This window comes from Salvelinus fontinalis, chromosome 36 (genome assembly GCF_029448725.1).
Source record: "Salvelinus fontinalis isolate EN_2023a chromosome 36, ASM2944872v1, whole genome shotgun sequence".
Lineage (NCBI taxonomy): Eukaryota > Metazoa > Chordata > Actinopteri > Salmoniformes > Salmonidae > Salvelinus > Salvelinus fontinalis.
In genome coordinates this window covers 711,981-739,532 of record NC_074700.1, presented here as the reverse complement: position 1 = coordinate 739,532, position 27,552 = coordinate 711,981, and the positions used below count along the sequence as shown (strand labels likewise).

The 27,552-nt window shown below is 42.3% G+C and overlaps 1 pseudogene; it reads right to left on the bottom strand.

The window, feature by feature from the left end:
• The window catches only part of LOC129835387 (O-phosphoseryl-tRNA(Sec) selenium transferase-like), a 30,877-nt pseudogene extending 5,920 nt beyond the window's left edge, over positions 1-24,957 (bottom strand).
• Between the last annotated feature and the right edge of the window lie 2,595 nt (positions 24,958-27,552).

Here is a 27,552-nt window from a genome sequence, read left to right as displayed (position 1 = left end):
GCTTGTGATGAATTACCTATTGAGATATGGCCTGAGAGGCCTGCAATGTTTATTGTCAATACCCATCCTAAACACATGCCTGGTGAACATTGGCTAGCTATGACATTAGAACAGGAAGGTGGAAGAAAAATCTCAACTTTTTTTGATTCCTATGGCTTTCCCCCCGGTTTTTCACATTTCCCTAAATCTATTAAAGATTTTTTGACCCTAAACGGTTCAAAGATCTACTACAGCATCAAACAAGTGCAAGATAACCATTCCACTACATGCGGTCACCACTGTGTATTTTACCTGTGCCAAAGAGCCCGGGGAGTTCCTTTTGAAGATGTTACGTCTCTTTATAAGGATGATTTAAGAAGCAATGATAACCTTGTATCTTGTTTTGTTAGAAAATATCAAAAGTGTTCAAATGTGTGTCCTTTAAGAACGCGTAATCAACGCGTGTGCTCACGTCATATGTTTCGAGAATGCCACAAATGTTAAATTGCTTATTTTTCAAATAAAACATTTCTTGAATTTAATCATAGTCATTCAAAAGTCATTTTCAAATGTCTAACCACGCCGAGAGATCGGGATTAGGACAAGGTCCTGAGACGTTCATGGGAGTAAATGAGTTAGCATCATCGTTTTCATAGGGGGGCGGTGTCGTTGGGGCATCTTTAGGGGTGCTGTATCTCGTTGAAGGCTTTTGTTTTAAAGCTTGAATCTGTTGACAAAGCTTATGGTTGGGTACACCCGAGAGGGGAATGTTGAGGATTGCCAGGGCCTTAAGAAACTGACGCCAGCCGGGAGGCCTTCGGTCATCAGCAACCTTGTGGGCAGCTGTGGTACTTTTAACCTGTTGAAGCTAGGGGGTGCTGTTGTCACTATTTCTGGAAATCGTGTAATTTTTAAACGGCTTCCTACTAAATTCTTGATCGTACAATATGCATATTATTATTATTATTGGATAGAAAACAGTCTCTAGTTTCTATAGACGTTGAAATTTTGTCTCTGAGTGGAACAGAACTCATTCTACAGCAATTTCCCTGACATGGAGTCAGATTTCACACATTTTGGCCCCTGATCTGGAGTGAGTTTAAAGGCCACTGTGAACGCTATGAGCATACAGACACTGCTTACGTCTTCCCCTGGATGCCTTTACGTGATGACGCTTTGAATGGCGTCGATTGCGCAATCACAGCCACTATAAAACAAAAACACGTGTAGGTAGGAACTCTTTTCCAGATGCGTCGGGGGCGCGGTGGACACCGACCTGCTCTTTTTCCTAGCATTAGTGTAGCCAGTTATATTTCTCCGGTCATGTTTCTACTCGTTATAGGAGTTAAAAACATCATAAGGTAGTTAATTTAAACCGTTTAATAGCAATTATATCCGTTTAGTGCGATTTTGGGACATTTATTTCTGAGACACTGTGAATCTCTGGGCACGGTTCCAGTTCATGCCGAACGCAATGGGCATTTCTACATGGCAAGAGGACAGCTTTCGACCAAAAGACGATTAGACCCAAGAAAGGATTCTTTGCCCAAGATTCTGATGGAAGAACAGCTCAAAGTAGGAACAATTTATTATGATAAATCGTGTTTCTGTCGAAAAATGTTAATCGCTTATGACGCCATTTTCTTTGACGTAGCTTCGCATGGCGCAAACTGTATTGAAAAGTAAGGATAATTAAAAAAATGTAAATCAGCGATTGTATTAAGAATTAAATTGTCTATCAATCGCTGTCCACCCTATATTTTTTAGTCACGTTTATGAGTATTTATGTATACGACTAGATCACTGTCTAATATGGCGCACGACATTGTCTGACCAGCTGGGCAACTTTTGTCATTGTCTAACCATGATTTTGGTGGCTAAATATGCACATTTCCGAACAAACTGTATATGGATTGTGTAATATGATGTTACAGGAGTGTCATCGGAAGAATTCTGAGAAGGTTAGTGAAAAAATTAATATATTTTGGCGATGTTTACGTTATCGCTCTCTTTGGCTAGAATCAATGCTCTGGTAACGTTTGCATATGTGGTATGCTAATATAACGATTTATTGTGTTTTCGCTGTAAGACACTTAGAAAATCTGAAATATTGTCTGTATTCACAGGATCTGTGTCTTTCGATTAGTGTATGCTGTGTATTTTTACGAAATGTTTGATGATTAGTAATTACGTAAACACGTTGCTCTATGTATTTATTCTAGTCCATTTGTGACGGTGGGTGCAATTCTAAACTATGACATCTACCTGAAATATGCACATTTTTCTAACAAAACCTATCCTATACCATAAATATGTTATCAGACTGTCATCTGATGAGGTTTTTTCTTGGTTAGTGGCTATCAATATCTTAGTTTAACTGAATTGGTGATAGCTACTGGTGTTGGTGGATAAATAAAAGATGGTGTCTTATGCTAATGTGTTTAGCTAATAGATTTACATCTTTACATATTGTTTCTTCCCTGTAAAACATTTTAAAAATCGGACATGTTGGCTGGATTCACACTATCTGTGTCTTTCATTAGCTGTATTGGACTTTAATGTGTGAAAGTTAAATATAAAAAAATAAATAAAAAAAATGAATTTCGCGGCTCTGCCTTTTCAGTGGAATGTGGGGGGGGTTTGCCGCTAGCGGCACCCCAGTCCTAGACAGGTTAAGCAAGTCCAGCATATGTGAACCCCTGACAACAGAGCCCTGAAGGGTAAACTCTCCAGAGTCGTTCCAAGCAGCTATCCCCTTTGAGTCTTTTGTCTTGTTCATAATGTATTTAACATTCTTCCTGTTACGTAAAGGCACATGTGTCAGTAGGTCATGCATAACTTTATCTTCAAATGGCATTTGAGCTTCACCAGACATATGATCTTCACTAGGTAAGATTGTCGGTACAGGCCTTACAGGGGCATGGCTATCGCTAGGTTCGACATCTGTTAAAGGGTCCGGTAGGGAAAGTGTTAAATGGTTAGTCTCTCTCTCCCCTTGCTTTACCTGAGTCAAATACCTTTGCATTAGGTTTGTGTATTTTTGAATCTTATCATAGGGGTTCAATCCTTTTCGGTTCAAAACATCCTTCATGGCCGTATCCAAATCATTTTCCGCTGTTTTTCTGATATTTTCAGGACCCTGCATTTGTTTTTTAAGTCTATCCAACTCTTGTTGAGGCACCAAGTACATTTTAGTGGCCATCACACCGCGTGTTCAACCCCCACGTCTGGCCGCAATAAGGTAGGTGATGAAGGGCACGGCTATACTGAGTAAAGGTAGAAGAAAACCCCCAGACTGTTGTATACTATGTCTTTTCTTTTGAAGACTGGCCCTTTTATTGGCAAAGAGTTTGATCGCGGTCTTTCGTCTCTTTAATTTTTTCAATTGGTTCAGGGTGAGTGGAATGCGTCCTTTGAGAAGATTTAAAGCAATCTCACATAGGGCTAATATGAGATCTGAAGAACAGCGACCCAAGATGGCCTTCCATTCTTTAGCTGTAGACCCAACTAGCCTTCTCAAGAGGGGCAGGTTTCTTTTTAAAGCCTCTGCTCGCGGCTTGTGTGTAAAAACCTCCTGGGAGTATCGGTGAATGGGATCGTAGTCATATGTTTCGCAGAAACCGTTCAGGCTCCTTATGGCATCCTTTAACCTTCTAGGCTTTATGTCCGCTGTAAACACATGAAAATAGCTTTTAATATAAGATGCCCACACTTTTTGTTTTTAAGGTCTAAAAATATTTTTATGTATGGAATTCTTGGACTCGTCTACAATTCAGGGTCGGCGTTGGGATGCAGGCAATTTGTTCCGGAGACCCTATGGCCGGTTCGAGCTCAGTTATACCTCGGAGTGTCTGCGTGAATGCTTCAGAATCTATAAAACATTCGACAATATTAAAGCTCTAATCCCTTTATATAATATTGACATTTTATACGTTAAGAATACATGCCCTAATGCATGTTTAATATTGCTATAACATACATAATGTTCAAACAATTCCACACAACAGACAAATCTAATATAAATCTATATTTATTTCAAGAACTCACCTTCTGAAAGATCCATTAGGAGTTTTTCCTAGATGCTATTTTAACGGGTCAGGCCGATAACGATTCTTGGGGTTTCTGTAGGTGCTGTTTGCATCTGAACTAAAACGCTGCTAACAGGGTCGCGGTTGTCAATAGAGTTTGTCCCCCACTACCTAGAGAAAGTACTGTATGAATTCACATAGCATCGGGTTGACGTTTTTTTAGAACTAGACCCCAGCTATATTTACCTCCAAAGTTATTTGGTTCAAACAAAGGGATTGGTGGGTTTAAACCTTATTACACCCTAGGCTATTCTACAAACTAACCGGGTGCTAGCACCTCGATGCTGGGGGTTGGGAGTTCTAGACAAAGGGGGACTGATTTACTTTTTAAAAACCCTACAGCCTCTGTTTTAGACCCTAAAACATAAATTATGTTTTGACATGTTGTTAATGATTCGTAAGTGGCCGTAAGACATACCACTGCTGGCTTGCTTCTGAAGCTAAGCAGGGTTGGTCCTGGTCAGTCCCTGGATGGGAGACCAGATGCTGCTGGAAGTGGTGTTGGAGGGCCAGTAGGAGGCACTCTTTCCTCTGGTCTAAAAAATATCCCAATGCCCCAGGGCAGTGATTGGGGACACTGTCCTGTATAGGGTGCCGTCTTTCGGATGGGACATTAAACGGGTGTCCTGACTCTCTGAGGTCATTAAAGATCCCATGGCACTTTTCGTAAGAGTAGGGGTGTTAACCCCGGTGTCCTGGCTAAATCCCAATCTGGCCCTCAAACCATCATGGTCACCTAATAATCCCCAGTTTACAATTGGCTCATTCATCCCCCTCCTCTCCCCTGAAACTATTCCCCAGGTCGTTGCTGCAAATGAGAACGTGTTCGCAGTCAACTTACCTGGTAAAATAACGGTAAAATAAATAAATAAAAGACAAAGACTAGAGAGAGAGAGAGCCTTGAGTGCTGACGCATGGTTTTTTTGAACACACACCCCACCCCGTTTTCTTTGTTTTAAAACACACACACACATCCACTCCAGTACACGCACGCACACACACGCGCGCACATGGCTTTTTCCGCAAGTTTCTTTTTTTCCCCTCAGGGACAGACTGAGCTAAGAGTGAACAAACTAACGAGTTCATGACATGGTGAGATTCTGCTTTTAAAACCATTTATTTCATTCAAAATATTTAGTACATACATTTTATAACCGTTCATAATTATGGTCTTTTAGGATGCCTTTCTTACAGATCCAGGGATCTGGTGCAACCACTCCCCATTGTCCGTGTCTAATTCTTCACCCTCAAAATGCCGGGATCTCTTGCAAGGTTCATCAAAACTGCGTAAGTTTCCACTCCAGGGGTAGATCCTACGTCGGGCCTTTTGGTCGTGACTATGTCTCAAGGACAGCCTAGGCCAGCGCTTTAACTGTTTGCGTTTTTTGAAGAGACTGTCCATCTTATATATAAGGGTTATGAAAATCGAATAATCCAACCATTTAAAACTAAACACAGGAATAAAAAAGTTTACATCTTTGCATGCTCTGGAAGCTACTGGAGAATTGACAGACTTTGTAGCATTATCAGCATCATAAACTTCACAGGCTAAAATTGTCACTTTGTTGTCAGGGCTATAGTCCATTGAAGCGATTCTTAGAGCCTTCAGATCCCTGCCCCCGAAGACCTGTTCTTCCAACGCATAGCCGGGCACGTGTGTACCACTCAGAGCCTGTTCAATTTTACAGAGCGCCAGCCTGATCTTTAGCCATTCTCTCATCCCCAGAGCAGGAGGTTTTGTCTGATACAAGGGTTTGGGGCCACTGTCTGTGAATATCTTTACCGTAGAATCCTCCGGGTGGAATATGTAAGAAATATGGCCATCACTCGTACCCAAAAATCCTTTAAAACTTTCTGGAGGTTCACACAGAACTTCTTCAAGGCTTTGGACACTGGGCTCATGACAAGCAGAGCATAACATCCCTGAAATTGGCATAGGTGGCATTTTTGTTTAATATTCAGGGGGGGGGGGGTTATCATGTACAGGCTTAAACAGGGATTGTTCCGTGGCTTTATAAGGCTGTTGCAAACCCCCCTGACATTAGTGTTTCCTAGACAACAACCCCGGAGGGCAATAAAATAGGCCTTATTCTTTGAAATGTTCAGCACACACACCCCCACCCACCCCAGCCCCCAACAGGACACATGACATCAAAAAGCATGACAAATTCAAAAACAGCATAAAACACTTTTACACACTCTAAGGCCTGAGAACAAACCAAAAGGGGGGTCAGGACAGGAAACCCTGGGCTTGCACACGTCACCAGGACATAGGGTCATCAATCTTTTTTTTTGACAGCTGGACTTAGGGTCATCAATCAATATTTTGACACGTGACATCTACTTTAATCTCTCTATTGCTTCTTGCCTGGGCATCATTCACAAGTAATGGGCTAATATTGTCACCCATCAGACTATTCTTGATTTAATCTTGTCTTTACATGTACTAAATAATATTTGTGACATTTGTTTTGATTTAGAAAGGACAATTATCTTGCACCTGACTCGAATCGGGCAGGGTAAAATTACATTTAACCTATGCACTTAAATAGCGAATGGAGGATTATTTTCCCTTGTTTCATTTTCATGCCAGCCAGGTAGGCTATACTCCTGTTGGAAATATAGGCAATGTTCTTAATATTAGGAAAGTTTATAAATACAGCACGAGTCAAAAGTTTGAACACACCTACTCATTCAAGGGTTTTTCTTCATTTTTACTATTTTCTACATTGTAGAATAAAAGTGAAGACATCAAAACTATGCAATATCACATATGGAATCAAGTAGTAAACAAAAGTGTTTAACAAATCAAAATATATGTTATATTTCAAAATATATGTTATATTTGAGATACTTGAAAGCTTGCCTTGATGCCTTGCTTGATGAAAGCTTTGCAAACACTTGGCATTGTCTCAACCAGCTTCACCTGGAATGCTTTTCCAACAGTCTTGAAGGAGTTCCCACATATGCTGAGCACTTGTTGGTTGCTTTTCTTAACTCTGTGGTCCAACTCACTGAGACTGCACTCGTGGAGGTGGTAAATGACCTTTTAATGGTGTCAGACCATGGTTCTTCCTCTGTCCTCGTGTTCCTATGTAACAGTTTAACTTTAGTCCGTCCCCTCGCCCCGGGCGCGAACCAGGAACCCTCTGCACACATTAACAACAGTCACCCACGAAGCATCGTTACCCATCGCTTGCAGAGCAAGGGGAACCACTACTTCAAGGTCTCAAAGCTAGTGACGTCACCGATTGAAACGCTATTAGTGCGCACCACCGCTAACTGGCTAGCCATTTCACATCGGTTACACTCACCCCCCTTTCGACCTCCTCCTTTTCCGCAGAAACCAGTGATCCGGGTCAACAGCATCAATGTAACAGTTTAACTTTAGTCCGTCCACTCACGCGAACCAAGGACCATCTGCACACATCAACAACAGTCACCCACGAAGCATCGTTACCCATAGCTCCACAAAAGCCGCGGCCCTTAAGGAGCAAGGGGAACCACTACTTCAAGGTCTCAAAGCGAGTGACGTCACCGATTAAAACGCTATTAGCGCACACCACCGCTAACTAGCTAGCCATTTCACATCGGTTACACCTACACCTTAGTGCTGCTTTGATACCATACCATACCACATTCTTTTGGAGAGATTGGAAACCCAAATTGATCTACACGGACAAGTTCTGTCCTGGTTTATATCTTATCTGTCGGAAAGATATCGGTTCGTCTCTGTGGATGGTTTGTCCTCTGACAAATCAACTGTATATTTCGGTGTTCCTCAAGTTTCCGTTTTAGGACCTCTATTGTTTTCCCTTTATATATATATAATATATTACCTCTTGGTGATGTCATTCGGAAACATAATGTTAACTTTCACTGCTTGGCGGACGATACACATTTGTACATTTAGATGAAACATGGTGAAGCCCCAAAATTGCCCTCCCTGGAAACCTATGTTTCAGACATAAGGAACTGGATGGCAGCAAATGTTTTACTTTCAAATTCAGACAAAACAGAGATGCTAGTTCTAGGTCCCTAGAAACAAAGAGATCTTCTGTTGGATCTGACAATTAATCATGATGGTTGTAGTGTGGTCTCAAATAAAACTGGAAAGGACCTCATCGTTACTCTGGACCATGTTCTTTCTATTGATGAACATATCAAGAGTGTTTCAAGGACAGCTTTTTCCATCTCCGTAATTTTGCAAAAATCAGAAATTTTCTGTCCAAAAATGATGCAGAAAAATGTATCCATGCTTTTGTCACTTCTAGATTAGAGTACTGCAATGCTCTACTTTCCGGCTACCAGGATAAAGCACTAAATAAACTTCAGTTCGTGCTAAACACGGCTGCTAGAATCTTGACTAGAACCACAAAAAGGCATCATATTAATCCAGTGCTAGCCTCTCTGCACAGGCTTCCTGTTAAGGCTAGGGCTGATTTCAATGTTTAACTGCTAACCTACAAAGCATTACATGGGCTTGTTCCTCTCTCTTTCCGATTTGATCCTGCCGTACATACCTACACGTATAATACGGTCACAAGACGCAGGCCTCCTTATTGTCCCTAGATTTACTAAGCAAACAGCTGGAGGCAGGGCATTCTACAATAGAGCTCAATTTTTATGGAATGGTGTGCCTATCCATGTGACAGGCGCAGACTCGGTCTTGACCTTTAAGTCTTTATTGAAGACTCATCTTTTCACTAGGTCCAATGATTGAGTGTAGTCTGGCCGAGGGGTGTGAAGCTGACAGTAAGGCACTGGAGCGATGAACCACCCTTGCTGTCTCTGCTTGGCTGGTTCCCCTCTCTCCACTGTGAATCTCTGTCTCTAACCCTATTATGGGGGTTGAGTCACTTGCTAACTGGTGCTCTTCCATGCCGTCCCTAGGAGGGGTGAATCACTTGAGTGGATTTAGTCTCTGTCGTAATCTTCCTGTCTGGGTTGGCGCCCCCCTCGGGTTCGTGCCGTGGTGGAGATATTCGTGGGCTATACTCAGCATTGTCTCAGGGTAGTAAGTTGGTGGTTGAAGATATCCCTCTAGTGGTTTGGGGGCTGTGCTTTGGCAAATTGGGTGGGGTTATATCCTGCCTGGTTGGCCCTGTCCGGGGGTATAGTCTGTACAACATGTATTTTTTAGTAAAGTTTATGATGAGTTCTTTGATTAGATTAGGTGATGTCCAAATTTTCTCCGGAGAATTTTGTGTATTTTGGATACCTATTCACAATGTAAAACCAAGATTTGTACCTCTAAATATGCACATTTTCGAACAAAACATATATGTATTGTGTAACATGATGTTATAAGACTGTCATCTGATGAAGTTGGTCAAGGTTAGTGATTAATTCTATATCTTTTGCTGGTTTTTGCGAATGCTATCTTTGTGGTGAATGAATGCGGTTGTGTGTTTGGCTATTGTGGTAAGCTAAAATAATGCTATATTGTGTTTTCGGAAATATTGGCTGGATTCACAAGATGTTTATCTTTCATTTGCTGTACACCATGTATTTTTCATTAATGTTTTATGATGAGTATTTAGGTATTTCACGTTGCTCTCTGTAATTATTCTGGCTGCTTTGGTGATATTTTTGATGGTAGCTGCAATGTAAAACTATGATTTATACCTCAAATATGCACATTTTCGAACAAAACATAGATTTATTGTATAACATGTTATAAGACTGTCATCTGATGAAGTTGTTTCTTGGTTAGTGACTAATTATATCTCTATTTGGTCGGTTTTGTGATAGTTACCTATGCGGTAGAAAAATTGTGAAAATATGCGGTTGAGTCTTTTGCTATTGTGGTTAGCTAATAGAAATACATAGTGTTTTCGCTGTAAAACATTTTTAAAATCGAAAATGATGGCTGGATTCACAAGATGTTTATCTTTCATTTGCTGTATTGGACTTGTGATTTCATGAAATTATATTATATGATATCCCTGTGGTGTTAAGCAAGGCTATGCTAGTCAGCTTTTTTGATGGGGGGGGAACACGGATCCGGAAGAGAGAAGCGGTAGAGGTTAACTAACTGTTTGACTAGTTGGGCCCAAGCTTGCAGTACAACATTAAAACCTATGCAGTCTGTCTACAAACAGGCTCTCAAAGTGCTTGATAGGAAGCCCAATAGCCATCATTACCGTTACATCCTCAGAAAGCATGAGCTCCTGAGTTGGGAAAATCTTGTGCAATACACCAAAGCATGTCTTGTATTCAAGATCCTAAATGGACTGGCTACCCCTCCACTCAGTATTTTTGTTAAACAGAAAACCCAAACATATGGCAGCAGATCCACAAGGTCTGCCATGAGATGTGACTGTATAGTTCCTTTAACCTGTTTGGGCTGCAGGGGGCGTATTGAGTAGCCAGTTAAATCGTGCCCATTTCAAACGGCCTCGTACTCAATTCTTGCTCGTACAATATGCATATTATTGTTATTATTGGATAGAAAACACTCTCTAGTTTCTATAGCCGTTTGAATTATGTCTCTGAGTGAAACAGAACTCATTCTACAGCACTTTTCCTCCCAGTGAGTGAGTTTTCAGAAATCTTGGCCTCTGGTTCCAGATCAGTTTTAAAGCCGCTGTAAATCCTATGAGGATACAAACACTGCCCACACCTTCCTCTAGATGTCAGTAAGTGGTGACAATTTGAATGGAGTCGATTGCGCAATCATGGCCTCTATAAATCACCAAATACCGGAAGTAGCGTTCTTTTGGACTCTGCGCTCAACGCAAGAAGGACATCGGACTGACGTTTTTCCAAGCCTTGGTTTAGCCAGTAATATAGCGCCGGTCATGTTTTTACTCGTAATAGGTGTTAAAAACATCATAAGGTAGTTAATTCAAACCATTTTATAGCAATTTAAATCCGTTTAGTGCGATTTTGAGGCATTTCTATGTGATACTCTTTGAAGCGCTGGGCACGTTTCGGGGTCCCGGTCGAACGTTAGTGGGCATTTCGACGGACAGAGGGTATCTTTCGACCAAAAGAAGATTAGACCCAAGAAAGGATACATTGCCCAAGATTCTGATGGAAGATCACCTCATAGTAAGAAATATTTAAGATGATAAATCGTTGTTCTGTCGAACAAATTTAAACGCATATTCCGCCATTTTGTTTGGTATAGCTTTGCTTGGCTAACCCTGTATTGCACAGTAAGGATAATTTTAGAAATGTAATTCAGCGATTGCATTAAGAACTAATTTGTCTTTCGATAGCTGTCCAACTTATAAATTTTTTAGTCAAGTTTATGAATAGATATCCATGAGACAAGATCACTGTGAAAGATGGCGACCGACGTTTTCAGGCTAGTTTTGCTAGTATTGTCATTGTATAACCACGGTTTTTGTGGCTAAATATGCACATTTTCGAACAAACTCTATATGTATGTTGTAATATGATGTTACAGGAGTGTCATCGGAAGAATTCTGAGAAGGTTAGTGAAAAAATTTATATATTTTGGCGATGATAACGATATCGCTCTCTTTGGCTTGAATCAATGCTCGGGTAACGTTTGCATATGTGGTATGCTAATATAACGATTTATTGTGTTTTCGCTGTAAAACACTTAGAACATCTGAAATATTGTCTGAATTCACAAGATCTGTGTCTTTCCATTGCTTTGTGCTGTGTATTTTTAAGAAATGTTTTATGATGAGTAAATTGGTAATACACGTTGCTCTGTGTATTTATTCTAGTCGAGTTGTGATGGTGGGTGCAATTGTAAACTATGATTTATACCTGAAATATGCACATTTTTCTAACAAAATCTATCCTATACAATAAATATGTTATCAGACTGTCATCTGATGAGTTTTTTTCTTGGTTAGTGGCTATCAATATCTTAGTTTAGCCGAATTGGTGATAGCTACTGGTGGAGAGAAAAAATGGTGGACAAAGAAAAATGGTGTCATTTGCTAGCTAATAGCTAATAGATTTACATATTTTGTCTTCCCTGTAAAACATTTGAAAAATCTGAAATGGTGGCTTTATTCACAAGATCTGTATCTTTCATTTGGTGTCTTGGACTTGTGATTTAATGATATTTAGATGCTACTATTTAATTGTGACGCTATGCTAGCGATGCAAATCAGTGTGGGGGGGTGGGGGGGTGTTGTCATAGGTGTACCGGCGTCAGGCTGCAGCCATAACAGGTTAACCTGTCTAGGATGAGGGTGCCGCTAGCGGCACTCCCCCCCCCCCCCCCCCCACTGAAAAGGCAGAGCCGCGAAATTCAAAAAAAATATTTTTTTTAAATATTTAACTTTCACACATTAAAGTCCAATACAGCTAATGAAAGACACAGATCTTGTGAATCCAGCCAACATTTCCGATTTTTAAAATGTTTTACAGGGAAGACACAATATGTAAAGATGTACATCTATTACCTAAAAACACATTAGCATAATCCACCATCTTTTATTTGTCCACCAACACCAGTAGCTATCACCAATTCGGCTAAACTAAGATATTTATAGCCCCTAACCAAGAAAAAAACTCATCAGATGACAGTCTGATAACATATTTATGGTATGGGATAGGTTTTGTTAGAAAAAAGTGCATATTTCAGGTAGATGGCATAGGTTACAATTGCACCCACCGTCACAAATGGACTAGAAAAACTACTTAGAGCAACGTGTTTACCTACTTACTAATCATCAAACATTTCGTAAAAATACACAGCATACACTAATCGAAAGACACAGATCCTGTGAATACAGACAATATTTCAGATTTTCTAAGTGTCTTACAGCGAAAACACAATAAATCGTTATATTAGCATAGCACATAGCACATAGCAGCCCAGCATTGATTCTAGCCAAAGTGAGCGATAAAAGTCAACATCGCCAAAATATATTAATTTTTTCACTAACCTTCTCAGAATTCTTCAGATGACACTCCTGTAACATCATATTACACAATCCATATAGAGTTTGATCGAAAATGTTTATATTTAGCCACCAAAATCATGGTTAGACAATGTGAAATGTAGCCAAGCTGGTGAGAAAATGTCCGTGCGCCACTTAGACAGTGATCTACTCTTATACATAAATACTCATAAACGTGACTAAAAATTATAGGGTGGACAGGGATTGATAGACAATTTAATTCTTAATACAATTGCGGAATTACATTTTTTAATTTATCCTTACTTTTCAATACAGTTTGCGCCAAGCGAAGCTACGTCAAAAAACATGGCGTCCTAAGCCACTAACATTTTTCGACAGAAACACGATTTATCATAATAAAAATGTCCTACTTTGAGCTGTTCTTCCATCAGTATCTTGGGCAAAGGATCCTTTCTTGGGAGTAATCGTCTTTTGGTGGAAAGCTGTCCTCTTGCCATGTGGAAATGCCAACTGCGTTCGGGATGAACTGGAAGCGTGCCCAGCAATTCACAGCGTTTCAGAAATAAATGGCCCAAAATCGCACTAAACGGATATAAATTGCTATAAAACGCTTTAAATTAACTACCTTATGATGTTTTTAACTCCCATAACGAGTAGAAACATGACCCGAGTAATATTACTCCCTCCACTAATGCTTGGAACAGGTGCGGGTCGGTGTCCTCTAGGCGCATGACGCAGCTCCAAAAGAGTGACTAGCATCAGGGTTTTTTAATTTGTAGTGCCTGTGAACGCGCAATCGACCCCATTCAAATCGTCATCACGTAAAGGCATCCAGGGGAAGACGTAAGCAGTGTCCGTATACTCATAGCAATAACAGTGCCCTTTTAACTGACTCCAGATCAGGGGCCAAAATTTCTGAAATCTGACTCCATGTCAGGGAAATTGCTGTAGAATGGGCTCTGTTCCACTTAGAGACAAAATTTCAACTCCTATAGAAACTATAGACTGTTTTCTATCCAATAATAATAATAATATGCATATTGTACGATCAAGGATTTTGTGGGAAGCCGTTTCAAAAATTACACGATTAGCATAAATAGTCACAACAGCGCCCCCATCCTCAACAGGTTAATTATGGAAAAGCACCTTTAGTAAATCCGCATTCTCTGTGAGAGCTTCCCATGTCTGGAATAAACTGCCACCAGACACAACTGCACCAGATATCACTTTCACAAAATGTGTGAAGACATGGCTAAAGGTCAATCAGATTTGTGAACATGATCCCTTGCAGTGTATAGTCACGTGCCATGTTGTCTGTAGCTTGTGAAGTGTGGAAACAATTCGTTGCCTTTATGAATTTTGTCCTGTTGCTCTGTCTGTATGCTATGTCTTGCCCTATGTTGCTCTGCGTGTGCTCACTGCTCAATGATTTTCTATATTGTAATTGTTTTTAATAACCTGCCCAGGGACTGCGGTTGAAAATTAGCCAGCTGGCTAAAAACGTCACTTTTACTGAAACGTTGATTAATGTGCACTGTCCCTGTAAAAATATGATAAACTTACACCAACGTCACGCACCATCGAGAGCATCCTGTCGGGCTGTATCACAGCCTGGTACGGCAACTGCACCGCCCTCAACCGCAAGGCTATCCACAGGGTGATGCGGTCTGCACATCGCATCACCGGGGGCAAACTACCTATCCTCCATGACACCTACAACACCCGTTGTCACAGGAAGGCCAAAAAGATCAAGGACATGAGCCACTGCCTGTTCATACAGCTACCATCCAGAAGGCAAGGTCAGTACATTTACATTTACATTTAAGTCATTTAGCAGATGCTCTTATCCAGAGCGACTTACAAATTGGTGCATTCACCTTATGACATCCAGTGGAACAGCCACTTTACAATAGTGCATCTAAATCTTTTAAGGGGGGGGTGGGGGGGGGGTTAGAAGGATTACTTTATCCTATCCTAGGTATTCCTTGAAGAGGTGGGGTTTCAGGTGTCTCCGGAAGGTGGTGATTGACTCCGCTGTCCTGGCGTCGTGAGGGAGTTTGTTCCACCATTGGGGTGCCAGAGCAGCGAACAGTTTTGACTGGGCTGAGCGGGAACTGTACTTCCTCAGTGGTAGGGAGGCGAGCAGGCCAGAGGTGGATGAACGCAGTGCCCTTGTTTGGGTGTAGGGCCTGATCAGAGCCTGAAGGTACTGAGGTGCCGTTCCCCTCACAGCTCCGTAGGCAAGCACCATGGTCTTGTAGCGGATGCGAGCTTCAACTGGAAGCCAGTGGAGAGAGCGGAGGAGCGGGGTGACGTGAGAGAACTTGGGAAGGTTGAACACCAGACGGGCTGCGGCGTTCTGGATGAGTTGTAGGGGTTTGATGGCACAGGCAGGGAGCCCAGCCAACAGCGAGTTGCAGTAATCCAGACGGGAGATGACAAGTGCCTGGATTAGGACCTGCGCCGCTTCCTGTGTGAGGCAGGGTCGTACTCTGCGGATGTTGTAGAGCATGAACCTACAGGAACGGGCCACCGCCTTGATGTTAGTTGAGAACGACAGGGTGTTGTCCAGGATCACGCCAAGGTTCTTAGCGCTCTGGGAGGAGGACACAATGGAGTTGTCAACCGTGATGGCGAGATCATGGAACGGGCAGTCCTTCCCCGGGAGGAAGAGCAGCTCCGTCTTGCCGAGGTTCAGCTTGAGGTGGTGATCCGTCATCCACACTGATATGTCTGCCAGACACGCAGAGATGCGATTCGCCACCTGGTCATCAGAAGGGGGAAAGGAGAAGATTAATTGTGTGTCGTCTGCATAGCAATGATAGGAGAGACCATGTGAGGTTATGACAGAGCCAAGTGACTTGGTGTATAGCGAGAATAGGAGAGGGCCTAGAACAGAGCCCTGGGGGACACCAGTGGTGAGAGCGCGTGGTGAGGAGACAGATTCTCGCCACGCCACCTGGTAGGAGCGACCTGTCAGGTAGGACGCAATCCAAGCGTGGGCCGCGCCGGAGATGCCCAACTCGGAGAGGGTGGAGAGGAGGATCTGATGGTTCACAGTATCGAAGGCAGCCGATAGGTCTAGAAGGATGAGAGCAGAGGAGAGAGAGTTAGCTTTAGCAGTGCGGAGCGCCTCCGTGATACAGAGAAGAGCAGTCTCAGTTGAGTGACTAGTCTTGAAACCTGACTGATTTGGATCAAGAAGGTCATTCTGAGAGAGATAGCAGGAGAGCTGGCCAAGGACGGCACGTTCAAGAGTTTTGGAGAGAAAAGAAAGAAGGGATACTGGTCTGTAGTTGTTGACATCGGAGGGATCGAGTGTAGGTTTTTTCAGAAGGGGTGCAACTCTCGCTCTCTTGAAGACGGAAGGGACGTAGCCAGCGGTCAAGGATGAGTTGATGAGCGAGGTGAGGTAAGGGAGAAGGTCTCCGGAAATGGTCTGGAGAAGAGAGGAGGGGATAGGGTCAAGCGGGCAGGTTGTTGGGCGGCCGGCCGTCACAAGACGCGAGATTTCATCTGGAGAGAGAGGGGAGAAAGAGGTCAAAGCACAGGGTAGGGCAGTGTGAGCAGAACCAGCGGTGTCGTTTGACTTAGCAAACGAGGATCGGATGTCGTCGACCTTCTTTTCAAAATGGTTGACGAAGTCGTCTGCAGAGAGGGAGGAGGGGGGGGGGGGGGAGGAGGATTCAGGAGGGAGGAGAAGGTGGCAAAGAGCTTCCTAGGGTTAGAGGCAGATGCTTGGAATTTAGAGTGGTAGAAAGTGACTTTAGCAGCAGAGACAGAAGAGGAAAATGTAGAGAGGAGGGAGTGAAAGGATGCCAGGTCCGCAGGGAGGCGAGTTTTCCTCCATTTCCGCTCGGCTGCCCGGAGCCCTGTTCTGTGAGCTCGCAATGAGTCGTCGAGCCACGGAGCGGGAGGGGAGGACCGAGCCGGCCTGGAGGATAGGGGACATAGAGAGTCAAAGGATGCAGAAAGGGAGGAGAGGAGGGTTGAGGAGGCAGAATCAGGAGATAGGTTGGAGAAGGTTTGGGCAGAGGGAAGAGATGATAGGATGGAAGAGGAGAGAGTAGCGGGGGAGAGAGAGCGAAGGTTGGGACGGCGCGATACCATCCGAGTAGGGGCAGTGTGGGAAGTGTTGGATGAGAGCGAGAGGGAAAAGGATACAAGGTAGTGGTCGGAGACTTGGAGGGGAGTTGCAATGAGGTTAGTGGAAGAACAGCATCTAGTAAAGATGAGGTCAAGCGTATTGCCTGCCTTGTGAGTAGGGGGGTAAGGTGAGAGGGTGAGGTCAAAAGAGGAGAGGAGTGGAAAGAAGGAGGCAGAGAGGAATGAGTCAAAGGTAGACATGGGGAGGTTAAAGTCACCCAGAACTGTGAGAGGTGAGCCGTCCTCAGGAAAGGAGCTTATCAAGGCATCAAGCTCATTGATGAACTCTCCAAGGGAACCTGGAGGGCGATAAATGATAAGGATGTTAAGCTTGAAAGGGCTGGTAACTGTGACAGCATGGAATTCAAAGGAGGCGATAGACAGATGGGTAAGGGGAGAAAGAGAGAATGACCACTTGGGAGAGATGAGGATCCCGGTGCCACCACCCCGCTGACCAGAAGCTCTCGGGGTGTGCGAGAACACGTGGGCAGACGAAGAGAGAGCAGTAGGAGTAGCAGTGTTATCTGTGGTGAGCCATGTTTCCGTCAGTGCCAAGAAGTCGAGGGACTGGAGGGACGCATAGGCTGAGATGAGCTCTGCCTTGTTGGCCGCGGATCGGCAGTTCCAGAGGCTACCGGAGACCTGGAACTCCACGTGGGTCGTGCGGGCTGGGACCACCAGGTTAGGGTGGGCGCGGCCACGCGGTGTGAAGCGTTTGTATGGTCTGTGCAGAGAGGAAAGAACAGGGATAGACAGACACATAGTTGACAGGCTACAGAAGAGGCTACGCTAAAGCAAAGGAGATTAGAATGACAAGTGGGCTACACGTCTCGAATGTTCAGAGAGTTAAGCTTACGTTGCAAAAATAAAATAAAGTAAAAGATCTGATTGACTAAAATTATATAGTACTGCTGGCTGGTGAAGTAGCCTGGCTAGCAGTGGCTGCGTTGTTGAAAGTGAAGCTGGCTAGGTGACCTCGACAATTTCTCTAAATTTCTCTAAACTACACAATTATCATGGATACAAGGACAGCAAAGACAACTAGCTAACACTACGCTAATCAAGTCGTTCCGTTGTAATGTAAGTTTCTACAGTGCTGCTATTCGGTAGAAGTTGGCTAGCTAGCAGTGTTAGCTAGCAGTGTTGGCTAGGTAGGAGGACGGCAGCGCGGCAGGCGAAAATAGCTGGCTAGCTAACCGATAATTACTCAAAGCTACACAATTATCTTAGATACAAAGATAGCAAAGAAAACTATGTAGCTAGCTAACACTACACAAATCAAGTCGTTCCGTTGTAATGTAATCGTTTCTACAGTGCTGCTAATCGGTGGCTAGCTGGCTAGCTAGCAGGGTTGACTACGTTACGTTAGGACGAGAATACCTGGCTAGCGAACCTCAGCGAACCTCGATAACTACACAATTATCTTTGATACAAAGACGGCTATGTAGCCAGCTAAGTAGCTAGCTAAGATCAAACAAATCAAAGATAGCAAAGACAACTGTGTAGCCAGCTAACACTACACTAATCAAATCGTTCCGTTGTAATGCACTCGTTTCTACAATGCTGCTATTCGGTGGCAAGCTGGCTAGCTAGCAGTGTTGGCTACGTTGCGTTACGTTAGGACGAAAATAGCTGGCTAGCGAACCTCAATAACTACACAATTATGTTTGATACAAAGACGGCTATGTAGCTAGCTAAGATCAAACAAATCAAACCGTTGTACTGTAATGAAAATGAAAATCAGACCGTTGTACTATAATGAAATGTAATGAAAAGTTATACTACTATTCGGTAGACGGTGGACGTTTGCTAGCTGGCTAGCTGCTGGGCAGATAGCAGTGTGGACTACGATAGACGACGAAATACGATAATTACGCAATTATCTTTGATACACAGACGGCTATGTAGCTAGCTAAGAAGAAATTGCTAAGGTTGGACAAATTAAACCATTGTACTATAATGAAATGTAATGAAATGTAATGAAAAGTTATACAACCTGTAGAGCGAATGCAAATGCGACCGCTCGCTCCAAACCGGATGTCAAACCGGATGTCAGTATAGGTGCATCAAAGCTTGGACCGAGAGACTGAAAAACAGCTTCTATTGCAAGGCCATCAGACTGCTCAACAGCAATCACTAACTCAGAGGCTGCTGCCTACATTGAGACCCAAACACTGGCCACTTTAAACAATGCCTCTGTTTACATTACTTTTATCACGTGTATTTTACACCTTGTCCATATACTTATATGTACATATTCACACCTTTAGATATGTGTATTAGGTAGTTGGGGAATTGATAGACAATACTACACTGTCGGAACTAGCATTGCTACACACTAAAATTAGCATGTGTCAAATAAATGTTGAGTTAATTGAAATGCATTCCAGGTGACCACCTCACGAATCTGGCTGAGAGAATGCTAGGAGTGTACAAAGCTGTAAAGGCAAAGGGTGGCTATTTTGAAGAATCTCAATATAGTTTGATTTGTTTAAAACTTCTTGCGACTACAGGGGGTGCTGTTTTCTCATTAGCATAATTGCATTACAGACTAAACGGCTTCCTACTAAATTCTTGCTCGTACAATATGCATATTATTACAATTATTGGATAGAAAACACTCTCTAGTTTCTATAGGCGTTGGAATTTTGTCTCTGAGTGGAACAGAACTCCTTCTACAGCAATTTCCCTGACATGGAGTCAGATTTCACACATTTTGGCCCCTGATCTGGAGTCAGTTTAAAGGCCACTGTGAAAGCTATGAGCATACAGACACTGCTTACGTCTTCCCCTGGATGCCTTTACGTGATGACGCTTTGAATGACGTCGATTGCGCAATCACAGCCACTATAAATGAAAAAAACCTGTAGGTAGGAACTCTTTTCCAGATGCGTCGGGCGCGCGGTGGATACCGACCTGCTCTTTTTCCAAGCATTAGTGTAGGGAGTAATATTTCTCCGGTCATGTTTCTACTCGTTATAGGAGTTAAAAACATAAGGTAGTTAATTTAAATCGTTTTATAGCAATTGATATCCGTTTAGTGCGATTTTGGGACATTTATTTCTGAGACACTTTGAAGCGCCGGGCAGGTTTCCAGTTCATGCCGAACGCAGTGGGCATTTCCACATGGCAAGAGGACAGCTTTCGACCAAAAGACGATTAGACCCAAGAAATGATTCTTTGCCCAAGATTCTGATGGAAGAACAGTTCAAAGTAGGAACAATTTATGATAAATCGTGTTTCTGTCGAAAAATGTTATTTGCTTATGACGCCATTTTGTTTGACGTAGCTTCGCTTGGCGCAAACTGTATTGAAAAGTAAGGATAATTTAAAAAATGTTAATCAGCATTTGTATTAATTAAATTGTCTATCAATCGCTGTCCAGCCTATTTTTTTTAGTCACGTTTATGAGTATTTATGTATTCGACTAGATCACTGTCTAATATGGCGCACGACATTGTCTGACCAGCTGGGCAACTTTTGTCATTGTCTAACCATGATTTTGGTGGCTAAATATGCACATTTTCGAACAAACTGTATATGGATTGTGTAATATGATGTTACAGGAGTGTCATCGGAAGAATTCTGAGAAGGTTAGTGAAAAAATTAATATATTTTGGCGATGTTTACGTTATCACTCTCTTTGGCTAGAATCAATGCTCTTGTAACGTTTGCATATGTGGTATGCTAATATAACGATTTGTGTTTTCGCTGTAAGACACTTAGAAAATCTGAAATATTGTCTGTATTCACAGGATGTGTCTTTCGATTAGTGTATGCTGTGTATTTTTACAAAATGTTTGATGATTAGTAATTAGGTAAACACGTTGCTCTATGTATTTATTCTAGTCCATTTGTGACGATGGGTGCAATTGTAACCTATGCCATCTACCTGAAATATGCACTTTTTTCTAACAAAACCTATCCCATACCATAAATATGTTATCAGACTGTCATCTGATGAGTTTTTTTCTTGGTTAGGGGCTATAAATATCTTAGTTTAGCCGAATTGGTGATAGCTACTGGTGTTGGTGGACAAATAAAAGATGGTGGATTATGCTAATGTGTTTTTAGGTAATAGATGTACATCTTTACATATTGTGTCTTCCCTGTAAAACATTTTAAAAATCGGACATGTTGGCTGGATTCACAAGATCTGTGTCTTTCATTAGCTGTATTGGACTTTAATGTGTGAAAGTTAAATATTTTAAAAAAATATTTTTTTTGAATTTCGCGGCACTGGTTTTTCAGTGGGGGTGGGGGGGAGTGCCGCTAGCGGCACCCTCATCCTAGACAGGTTAACTGACTTGCCTAGTTAAATAAAAGAACTACTGCATTGTTAACTCTACTTTTGTAAAAAGGAGCCAACAGGGACTATTTTGGAAACTCCTCAGCTTCACTTGGATGGATTTGTCCTTGATGTCGCCCTACATGTAAACTTGGAGACAAAACTACAATTCAAGTAGAGGATATACAGGGCTGGCAATCAGCCATTTACAAAGATGTGCAACTAAATTAAAATACATGCTAATGAGTTTCATTGTCTTTCCTAAACTGAATGAATACTGAATTGGGTCCCAACCCTGTTCAGTGGAGTAGAGGTCTTACCTTCCGCTCTGCCAGGAGTTTTCTGTAGCCGCTGGCCCCTAGGGTGAGCAGGGTGATGAGCACATCCAGGGAGGGGGAGGCTGATGCTCAACCTGGAGACAGAGGGCAGTCAGCATCATACTAAAAGGGCACAAACACTTTCTAACCTGAACCCTTACTAGGACTGTATCGATTTCAGTACCAATATTGATTCCTCTCAATTATTTGTTTCCTTAAATGGTTCCAATTCATATAATTGGATGCTTCAAATTGAATGCTTCAAATCTTGCCCAGTGGTCTCCAACTCCAATCCTAGAGAACGTTATTACAGGTCAAAGGAAAGGAATGCACACAAATCTATATTCCTAAGTAAAAACAGAGAAAGGACGCTTGAAGTCAACAGTCAATCACATAACAAGGAAAAAAGGGGACCAGCAGTCACTTGAAATAGTTGCAAATTAACATTTCTGTTTATTTTATTCTCATCTTTTAGGCAGCATATCCTACTACAACACATACTAGCCACATGCAGGTCTTTATTGTAGCCTAGCACTAACATACCTGATTTCATGACATGTTGGTTATTTGAAACTGGCATTAGTGCTGGAATATAATCCAGCACACCAAGTAGCTTCCCCAGGATGGGCATTAGATCGAGACCCTGAGCTACCAAAATGAACAAACGTCCAATATTTCAGTGGGGAAATGGAACGTGTCACCAGCATAAGACAGACAGAGACAATACAGACACACAGGAATACAACAGAGCACGGAGACACTGAGGGCTGGCGGAACAATTACACTAGATGAGCCCTATGATAACAGTAAACTAGTAGCTAATCTAGATAATAGCAAATTTACACAAAAAGGTTGCCGGCTTGGTTCAAGCACATATGGCCCTTAGTGATATGAAACAGCACTAACCTGGATACATTCTGCTGATCTCCTGAATAAAAGACTTATTGAAACCAGCAATTATGGCACCACCTGCTGGAACCATGAAGTTTTTGTCCAAGCTTTGTACAAAGGCATCGATTCTTCCAACACGAGCGCCCTAAAGAGATTATGAAAATAACCTAACTTTGCAATGCCTATGGAAAGGAAAAATATGATTTTGTAGGATTTATGAAAGAGGAGTTGGAGCAGCAGTACCCGCTGAATAAGGTGCATACACTTGAATGACTGCACTCCATAAGCATTGTTGACAACATGTGGGATGTCATATTTGCCACACTTGCCACACATAGTGGCTAGCTCCTCCAATCTGCCAGAACAGAGGAAAGTAATTATCAAATAACGCCCTGGTAATCTTCACCCAACATACACTGTAATAATATGGAAGTATGCTTCTGTCAGTAATGTCATGAAGTAGACTATATAATAAACAGTATGCAGATTATACAAAGAACATTTGTTTCCAGTGATACCAGTTATAATAGCACATGATAATTGGACATGGACATTTTATTTGTTACAGCTCTATTTAACCATGATTGGATGGCTTAAGGACTAGGTATACCTGTCGGGGACACGTGGGGCAAAGCAAGAAGTAGTGGAGTGGACACAAAGGATGGTCTCTGCTCCCAGCTCTTGCATCTTACGGTCCACCGACTCCAGATCTGTTCCCAGCTCATCGCCCTCCAAAATGTTCTCAACCACCACTGGTTCAAACCCTGTTCATGGTTACAACGAGCAAGAGTGGTCAATGTTGGGAGTTGCCTTGCAGGGGAGCTACAGTGGGGTAGCGCAAAAAACGGTAGGTTTTTAGCTCCTAAAGTGGACGTGTAACGTTTGGCGGCATGAGCAGAGCGCCAGATACTTTATTAAGTGTTTTCATGTATGAGCCGTTCTTGAAAATAGAAACAGAGAGAAATGTTGCACTAAGCAGGGATGAATGAACGTGTCACGGGAGCGTGTCACACTCTGCAAAAGTTAGGCCCTACGAGTCAAGAATAGCATGCATGTTAGGCATCTCTTAGAAAAGTTAAGTCATTTTCAAAACTAGCTGAACTGATAGGTGCATCTAGAGCAGGAATGGGGAGCACAAAAAACTGTAGGGCATAACATACTTTTATAATGTTACAGAGAGTGGTATTGAACAGGGTCATGCTAGCACTTAACCTGCAGTGATCATGGCTTTGAAGCAGGACTTCTGGTCAGTGCGGGGCCAGATGATGTAGCGCGCCTTTGGTCTCTTGTGGCGAAGAGTTAGGAAGCACAGTGTCAGGCTCATCCCGGTTGCCATTGGAACTACAAAGCAACTGGCCACACTTTGCACACCTGTAAACATACACAATAACAAACAAGCTAGGAACAAAAGTGTGCACATAGTGTAGCTCTACTACAGAACTGGAGGTGTCCATCACTGTCATACATTTATCAGTAGGCAAAATGCATTCTTAGTTACACACCTGAGAGTTTTAAATCGTCCAGCACAACTGAATTAGTCAGCTTGCTCAGCAGACTGGAACCTGCAGCCTTGGGTTGAGTTGCAGCGATGTCACCAGATCGTCCTATCCCATGTATTAACCTGTATAAAACGACACACAGATCTCATGATCATGACTCCACTGAACATGAATGACAAAACAGATGGCTACTTGGAATTTAACAAAGCAATAGAAAATTCCTTTACTTTGAAAAGCAACAGTTATTAAGAACCTGTAATGTCTTCGGGCCACCAAACTAGAGGCCACTCTGCCCTCCCTCTCACCAACACCACAGTTTCCCAAGAAGTTGTTGCTGTCCATCACAGCCAGTTCATTCAGGAAGAGTTCTGTTGTGCTCTCGTTCCATCCCTCCTCAGGACATTTTCCCTTTAAGGTAGATTAAGGATAGGCACTACAATAGCCAGTAGGTTCAGTCACAACTTCTGAATTATGTAGACTAAATAGAACTGTAAATAAATGTATTTGTAGTATCAATCTTATGGTGTGTTATGGTTGATGTGCGCTCCATCTCCAATCACATCCTATATCATGGGGTGTAATAATTAGTCCAAAACCGTTGCAAACAGTTGCGTTTTGCAACGAAAACGAGACAAATTCAGGTAGGTTCCTCCCCTTTTCATTTGCTGCTGTTTGGTTCTGTTTGGTTCCTAGTGAATACTCCACTGATGTAGTTACCTGGCAAATGTGCAACTGATCTGTTCATCTTATCGAAATAATAGAATTCGAAAGAATGCTATTCGGATATTAACGTTACCTGGTCCAAAAGCTGTCTAATCAGCTGCTCATGACTGTGACGTGCCTGTGACCCCTGGCGAATGTGGATGGCGAGCCCAGAAACACAAAACATCGCCTCCGATTGGATGGAGAATGACTGCCCCCTCTCATTGAAGCTCTGAAGTTCAAAGTCGACGGGTGTACTGCAGGCTCTTGTACAGTATAGTCGTAAAGTATTCAGACCCCTTCCTTTGTCCACATTTCGTTAAGTTATAGCCTTATTCTGAAATAGATTAAATACAAAAAAGTCCTCATCATTCTAAACACAATACCCCATAATGAACGTTTTTTTGTGCAAATTATAACAAATAAAAAACAGATACCTTATTTACATAAGCATTCAGACCCTTTGCTATGAGACTCGAAATTGAGCTCAGGTGCATCCTGTTACCATTGATCATCCTTGAGATGTTTCTACAACTTGATTGGAGTCCACCTGTGGTCATTTCAATTGATTGGACATGATTTGGAAAGGCACACCTGTCTATAAGGTCCCACAGTTGACAGTGCATGTCAGAGCAAAAACCAAGCCATGAGGTTGAAGAAATTGTCCGTAGAGCTCCGAGACAGGATTGTGTCGAGGCACAGCCCTGGGGAAGGGTACCAAAAAAATTATTCAACATTGAAGATCCCCAAGAATAAAGCTGCCTCTTCCTAGAGTTGGCTGCCCAGCCAAACTGAGCAATCAGGGGAGAAGGGCCTTGGTCAGGGAGGTGACCAAGAACCCCATGGTCCCTCTGACAGGGCTCCAGAGTTCCTCTGTGGAGACGGGAGAACCTTCCAGAAGGACAACCATGTCTGCAGCACCAGATTTTGCCAAAAGACACCTGGACTCTGGTCTGATGCAACCAAGATTGAACTCTTTGGCCTGAATGCCAAGCATCACGTCTGGAGGAAACCTGTCATCATCCTTATGATGAAGCATGGTGGTGGCAGAATCATGCTGTGGGGCTGTTTTTCAGCAGCAGGGACTGGGAGACTAGTCAGGATTGAGGGAAAGTACAAAGAGATCCTTGATGAAAACCTGTTCAGGACCTCAGACTGGGACGAAGGTTCACCTTCCAACAGGACAACGACCCTAAGCACACAGCCAAAACAACGCAGGAGTGGCTTCAGGACAAGTCTCTGAATGTCCTTAAGTGCACCGAGCCAGTGCCCGGACTTGAACCTGATCAAACATCTCTGGAGATACCTGAAAATAGCTGTGCAGCGACGCTCCCCATCCAACCTCACAGCGCATGATAGGATCTGCAGAGAAGAATGGGTGGAACTCCCCGAATACAGGTGGGCCAAGTTTGTAGCGTCATACCCAAGAAGACTTGAGGCTGTAATCACTGTCAAACGTGCTTAAACAAAGTACTGAGTAAAGAGTCTGAATACTTATGTAAATGTGATATGTTATTATTTTTTTAATAAATGTGCTAAAATAAAAAATGTACTGTTTTTGCTTTGTCATTATGGGGTATTGTGTGTAGATTGATGAGGAGGAAAAAACAATTTAATATATTTCAGAATAAGGCTGGAACGTAACAAAATGTAGAAAAGTCAAGGGGTCTGATGCTTTCTGAATGCACTATATAAAGAAAGAAGGATCCCCCATTATAGTCAATTGAAAAATAGAAAAAAGTTGCAGGTCCATTATCATTTTCTGAAAGATCAACTTGAAATGTATAGTATAAAAAGGTAATTAGAAATGCCAGACGGGCTCATTTTTTCAAAATTGATCATTTGCTAATCAGAATAATTTGAGAGTGCTCTTCTCAAACATTGATGGCCTGATAAATCCTACCCCCGCAAACCTACAGTATGTGAACTTTCCTCCACATCTAAATGTGATGAGTTTGCGAAATATTTCAGAGATACCCAACCTAAAGTTGGTTATCAGTCAAGCAAGACCAGATGAGAAGTTTGATATGTGCCCTAGCCTACCCCACAAAGGCACAATGGATTTATTTTCTCTGGTTGACACAGACATACTCAGGAATGTGATACACTACAGTGCCTTGCAAAAGTATTCATCCCCCTTGGCATTTTTCTTATTTTGTTGCATTACAACCTGTAATTTAAATGGAATTTTATTTGGATTTCATGTAATGGACATACATAAAATAATCAAAATTTGTGAAGCAATTTTTTTTTTTTTTACTTGTTAAAAAAAACTTGGAAAAGTGGTGCGTGCATATGTTATCACCCCCTTTGCTATGAAGCCCCTAAATAAGATCCTGTCCAATTACCTTCAGAAGTCACATAATTAGTTAACCTGTTGGGGATGGGGGCGCTGTTTAGACTATTTATGCTAATGTGGCTAATTTTTTAAACGGCTTCCCACAAAATCCTTGATCGTACAATATGCATATTATTATTATTATTGGATAGAAAACAGTCTATAGTTTCTATAGGAGTTGAAATTTTGTCTCTAAGTGGAACAGAGCCCATTCTACAGCAATTTCCCTGACATGGAGTCAGATTTGAGAAACGTTGGCCACTTTTCTGAAGTCATTTAAACGGGCACTGTCGTTGCTATGACTATACGGACACTTCTTACGTCTTCCCCTGGATGCCTTTACGTGATGACGATTCCAACGGGCTCGATTGCTCGTTCACAGGCCCTACAAATGAAAAAAACCTTTAGCTAGCAAGTCTTTTCTTGCTGCGTAACGCGCGTGGAAG